We start from the raw sequence: 6,607 nt of genomic DNA, 5'->3' as shown, positions 1-6,607 counted from the left end.
TCAAGGGCCAATGTATCTTTCCTAAGGTGGGGTATCCAGATCTTCTCTCAGTTCTCAAAGTGAAATCTAACCAGGCTTTTGTATAACTTGAGTATCCAAGTTCCTCACTTGTCACCTCAGTCTTATTTGTAATGTAACTTGTATTGATTTTTGAGGTAACAAGGTGTGGAGCTGAATGAACACAGCAGGCCAAGCAGCATCTTAAGAGCAGGAAAGCTGACATTTCGGGCCTAGACCCTTCATCAGAAATGGGGGAGGGGAAGAGGGTTCTGAAATAAATAGGGAGCGAGGGGGAGGCAGATTGACGATGGATACGAGAGAGTTGTAGTGGGAGAGAGATCCCCTGAGGTTTGTCCGGATGGAGGACGCTAACTTCTTCAGGTTAGGCATTCTTAGAAGAGGCTTTGCAGTGGGGTGAAAATTGTATCAGAGATAATAGGATCTGCAGATGCTGGAGAATCCACAATAACAAGGTATGGAGCTGGATGAACACGGCAGGCCAAGCAGCATCTTAGGAGTTTCCTTTTTTGGTTAAGAGTAAAGTTTAAGTTGACTAATTCTGTTTGTTTTTTGTTGACTTTTCATGGGACATGTGCTTTGCTGACTAGGTCCATTTCTAGTTACCCCTTAAGGTGGTGATGAGCTGCCTTCTCAAACTGTTGCTAGATCCTGCAGATTGTGGTTGAGTATGAAGTTTCAAAAACCAACAGATAAATTGTGTAGCAAATAGATGCTTTTAGATATGAAAGTTGAAGATACAGTAGTGGGTTAGTGAAATGTATTGGGAAGTTGGAATTATTCATTAGTTATAGAGTCATGGAGCATGGTTGGTCCAAGTAGTCACGCCATGTTCCTAAATGAAAAGTAGTCCTACCAGCAGTTACATTGTCCTTCTTGATCAGTTCTATGCCTGAAGGCAGGCCCTTGATAATTATTTGCCACTCCACAGCAAACTGCTGTGATTTGTTACTGTGGATAAGGTGAGGGTGCGGCTCTGATGGTATTTCAGCTGCAGTGGGATTTGAACCTTGACATTGGTAATAATCTGAGCTATATGTGGCCACCCAACTAAGCAAAAGAAATGACCCTTGCTGGCTCATGCAGCTTCAGATTCTGTGAAACTGTGTGCATTTTCATCAGTGGTTGATAATACCATTCCTTAAAAGGGAAAGCGGTGCCAACACACGATGGTAGTAATCCATAGTTACCCTGGATAATTTGAGCCAATAGCATTGGAATATGTTTACTATTAATCAAGATATTACATTTTTTATTTGATCCTCCTAAAGTTTGTGGCCATTAGCTTGGGCAAACGTTCAACTCAACTGGGAGCAATGTGAACGCTTTCCTCCAATGTCCATTTTAACCCCTTCGCCATGCAATAAACTGTACCGTGCAAACTAAAAATTTTCTTTAGGGGCTGATCTTGTCAACCTGTAACTCTGTTGCTGATTCACTCATTTTTAATTCATGTTGACTTTAACCATCTTAGTAGTTCTCTGTTACTTCCAGCTCTGTCGAGTTTTATAATATGGTCTTTGTTGAGTGACAAGAATTCTTCATGCTTCTTTCATTATGATATCTTTGATCAGGCTGAGGTAGTTATCTATAACTTCCTAAAATTTTTGTAACCTTGATGTTTGGTGGTTGATTAGTCCTGATTAAATGTATTAATTTATCCCACTCTTAAAACTGATTTTGTACATGCAGAAATTACGATTAAGCTTATTCATTTAGAGATGCAAAGAATATTTTAGCAATTGTAAACATTTAAGGAACCTTTCTTTGTTTATATCACTTACTGCCCGTGCATAGGAATAAAATCTGTGGATAATATATGAAAAAGATGGAAAGTGTTATCTTTCAGAAGATACTGTGTGAACTATTGACATTTTACAGCTGTGAAGTCCTAGCTTTCTATTGTAGGTACAGGTCAGGTTGCGGAAAAACTTAGAGTCAAGAACCAAAAGCCAGTGTGTATTCATTTTAAAGTGAACAAAGCAAAATATGTTCATGAACAAACACTTTGTTTAAACAACATTGGTTATTGCATCTGGCACAAGACACTTACACAGATTGTGACTTTATTTGAAGTGGAAAACTTAATTAACTATTAGGTCCACTGCTATGTAAACAGAGTCTAACATTATATAAAAAGAAGTTTTTTTTGGAACTTCGCTTTGTTATGAATTCAGTTAGGCACCTTACCCTTTTCCCTCTGTTTAACCTCTTCTGTTTTCTCAAGGTGATCAATTTATGAAGCTTTATTTTTGCAGTCTATCTCTTGGCTTCTTGCTATAAAATCACCAATGAATTGGGCCACTAGTGTTTCAGATGACCATAAAAATGGCATCGGCATGCAAGTTCCACTGCTAAGTTACTACAGGCTATATTCTAACAAATCATAATTTCTCCTTGAAATGCCACAACTTTGAGCCAACAGATTGGTGATCATTTTGGACACCATATTTTCATTCAAGGGAAAATGGTTTCCATGAAATGGCAGAGAGCTGTAATATTAATCAAAAGCAAGTGCTCTTAACTTTTAGAAAGCTGTTGTAACTGAATGCCAAAGTTTATCCAGTCAATGGAACTTAATATAAAAAAAAGCCTCTTTGAGCTCTGCCATAAGCAAAACCCTAAATTGGATAGACTTTTGTTCCCTAACTCGGCCAACCCTGGCTAAGAGCATTTGAATACTGTCTCAAAATACCATGGTCCTTTCCCTCCTATTGATCTGCACTAAAGCAGTACCTTTCTTAAGCTCAGCGACGTGTTGTTTGATAACACTGAAGATGCAGGACCACAGCTGCAGAAATAACCAGATGTGCCTTTTCTTACTGAATCTGAAGACTGGAAATAATTGCCAAACATGTTTTACAGGGTAGGTGTTGATGTATTTATATTTGCATGTCTGTACTACTGATGAATGTTGCATGTCATCAAGTGTCTGCTGTAATTATTAAATATCCTTATATAAGATTGACTGACTGCAAAAAAGTTGTAGAACATAGCTGGTCTGTGCTAATTTGTTTAATTTTGCGTCAAGACTGAATCTGAATATTTGTTAAACTCTGTAATCTTCGTTTGCAATGCAACATAGATATATTACTTTAAGCTTTAAACTTCAGAAAAGTAAACAGCTCAAGAAAGTGGTCTGGTCCTGATAATTTTTTAACTAGACATTTTGTGCATGATCAATATATGGGTTGCAGTTAGAATGAAAGGAAAATGCTACATGGAAAATATACTTGGATCAGATATGCCTTTTTTTTAACCAGTTTGTTATGTGGTAACCTAATTTTTTTGTTCTGCTACTGCATGTTTGATGCTTTTTGTAATGCACTGCTCATTACCACACTTTAGGCCAGTTTTATTTAAGTAGATTTTGTGGTTAAGATCTCTATATTGAAAATGCTTATTAATTTTCCTGGTGAAATAAATTGGAGTTTTTTAAAGACCTGTTACTAAGTGTACAAGTTGCCAGCATTAGATGAGGCTAGATTTGGAACATGTCGGGTTTCTCACCTACAATTGAATAGCCTGCTAATAACTGCCGAAGCGCTTGAGTAGAGAATAGCCACTTGTGTGGGGTATTAAAGAGGTGCTAGTATACCTGGTACTGGTTCTTCTGAGGAGCCACTTCTTTATTTGGATGAAATGACAAGGGGAAAGAAAAGCTGATTCTAAGCATACATTTACTACCATATGTATTATTATTTAGTACATTACACAAAATATTTTCTTTTCATTGACCATGTTTTTCACCTCATAGCAATTACACTGCATAACATTGCATGTTTGTGTTTATAATTTTTGGAGAACCATTTGTGAATACAAATGACAGTTTGTTGCAACACTGTACTGTTCCCATATCCTTTGGTGATTGGAGGTTGTTTTGAATTTGATCCCTTGATTCAGTTAAGTTGGTACTGTTTGAAGTGTAGTCCTGCTGTTTGTAAACCTGTTTTTACTGTAAACAGTATGTTCTGACCTAGGTTGCAGACACAAGTAAGGCAGATTAGCATATAATTAGTAAAGTGATATTCATATCATTTGAAATAAGTCCTATTGTGACCAGTAGATCTAAAATGCATATTCATGAAAAGGGGTAGCTTTATAGATTTTGAATAGCTATCCTTTTAACTTCATTCAGATGAATCTACAACAAGTTACAGAATTTACTAAGATAAATGTGGACAGAACTGTATATCATAATATTATGATCTGGTGTGAGTAGGATCTGAGAAATTCATCAGTATCCATCAGATCCATTCTTCCTTCTTGGTGGTTACGACCCCAATCTTCTGTTTTCCTGTCCCAAAAGATGTAATTTCTAGGATTATTTGCTGTGCTTTTTTTCAGTTGAGTTCAACTAATAATGTAATTGATCATTTGGGAAAAGAACTGATGTTTCATCAACATGTTTCTATGTTGAAACCATCAACATATTTCTATCACTCTGTTAGCTCAAAACATTTTCTTGTCACTAAATTGTAGTAATCTAATGGAGTTCAGGTTTCAATACTGCATTCTGTAAAAGAAAATACCTTTGTAATCAAAGGACTGCCACTTTTGGAGCACTGCATACAATTCTGGTAGTCCTGCTGTGGGAAGGATGTTACTAAACTGGAAAGGGTACAGAAAATGTTTACAAGGATGTCACCAACAGTGGCAGGTTTGAGTTATAAAAAAAAGCTGAATAGGCCGGGGCTATGTTCTCTGAAGTGTTGTAGGCTGAGGAATGACCTCATAGAAGTTTATAAAATCATGAGGGCGTAGATAGGATGAATAATGAGTGATTTTTCTCCAGGGTAGATTAGTCCAAAACTAGGGCGTCGGTTTAGCATGAGAGGACAAAGATTTGAAAGGGACCTGAGGGCCACCTTTTCATGCAGAGGGTGGTGCATATATAGAATAAACTGCCAGAGGAACATGAGTACAAGTACACCATTTAAAAGACATTCAGACTGGTACATGAATAGGAATGGTTTAGAGGGATAAGGGCGAAACATAGGCAAATGGGACTAGATAACAAAGTGTGGAGCTGGATGAACACAGCAGGCCAAGCAGCGTCTCAGGAGCACAAAAGCTGACATTTCGGGCCTAGACCATTTATCAGAGAGGGGGATGGGGAGAGGGAACTGGAATAAATAGAGAGAGAGGGGGACGCGGACCGAAGATGGAGAGAAAACAAGATAGGTAGAGAGGAGAGTATAGGTCAGTCCAGGGAAGATGGACAGGTCAAGGAGGCAGGATGAGGTGGTAGGTAGGAAATGGAGGTGCGGCTTGAGGTGGGAGGAAGGGATGGGTGAGAGGAAGAACAGGTTAGGAAAGCAGAGACAGGCTGGGCTGGTTTTGGGATGCAGTGGGGGCAGGGGACGTGCTGGGCTGGTTTTGTGATGCAGTGGGGGGAGGGGGAGAACTGGGCTGGTTTTGGGATGCAGTGGGGGAAGGGGAGATTTTGAAGCTTGTGAAGTCCACATTGATAAAGTTCAGTTTAGGAAACCTAGTCAGCATGGACTGATTGGACCGAAGTGTCATACAGCACAGAAACTGACCCTATGACTACCCTACAGTCAGGAGGTGAGTTACATGCCGCAGTATTCTTAACTTGTGACCTGCTGTTGTAGCCACTATGTTTATGTGGAGCATCCAGTTGAGTTTCTTGCTTAACACAATTCAAGCTGGGAAATGAGTGTTGGCAAAGGAGCAGAAGAAATCCTGGACCTAGAATGGGTGAAACTGAATAAGAGAACTAAAATGTGAGCAAAAGGTAGAGAATCCTGGGCAGTGAGTAAGAGAGACCAAGAGAAAATGAGTAAGATAGGACTGAGTTATACAGAGTGAACAAACCCTGACTTAACAGTATTTTTAATTGGATTGACTTCTGAATTTAACATATACACAATTAATTGATCGTGTCTTTATAACTGGATTCCTTTTTCTCCTCTGTCCCCCATGCCAGTTCATTGTTTATGTTACCTCCTGGAAAATGTGCATTAGTTAATTTGGCCTTACTGGGTATCTGTGTTGAACCCAGGAATATGTGATTACTGTCATTCCATGTAAGGATGACTTTTGCATTTTGGTTGAACAGAATGCAGACAACATGAAATCATTTTTGTAAAGAAAACAACTAAAACATTGTGCACTTTAAATTTTTAAAAAAAAATTTATTTTTGGCATTTGGGCGTTACTGGCTGGCCAGCATTCATTGCCCGTTCCTAGTTGCCCTTGAGAAGGTGGTGGTGAACTGCCCTCTTGAACTGTTGTCGTCCACCTGCTGTGGGTTGACCCACGCTGCCATTAGGGAGGGAATTCCAGGATTTTGACCCAGTGACAGTGAAGGAATGGCAATGTATTCCCAAGTCAGGATGGTGAGTGTCTTGGAGGGGAACTTGAAGGTGGTGGTGTTCCCATATATCTGCTGCCCTTGTTCTTCTAGATGGAAGTGGTCGTGGGTTTGAAAGGTGCTGCCCAAGGATCTTTGGTGAATTTCTGCAGTATATCTTGTAGATAGTACACACTGCTGCTACTGACTGTCATTGGTGGAGGGCGTGGACGCTTCTGATTATAGTTCCAGTCAAGTGGACTGCTTTGTCCT

General features: G+C 39.2%; 1 protein-coding gene across 2 annotated transcripts in view; it reads left to right on the top strand.

Annotated features, from left to right (window-relative positions):
- ark2n (arkadia (rnf111) N-terminal like PKA signaling regulator 2n) overlaps positions 1 to 6,607 on the top strand; it is a 113,882-nt gene that overhangs the window by 72,591 nt on the left and 34,684 nt on the right. The window lies entirely within an intron of this gene.

The sequence above is a fragment of the Stegostoma tigrinum genome, chromosome 1, assembly GCF_030684315.1.
Source record: "Stegostoma tigrinum isolate sSteTig4 chromosome 1, sSteTig4.hap1, whole genome shotgun sequence".
Classification (NCBI taxonomy): domain Eukaryota; kingdom Metazoa; phylum Chordata; class Chondrichthyes; order Orectolobiformes; family Stegostomatidae; genus Stegostoma; species Stegostoma tigrinum.
Note: the sequence above shows the minus strand (reverse complement) of the source record. Positions and strands in the feature narration are given on the sequence as shown.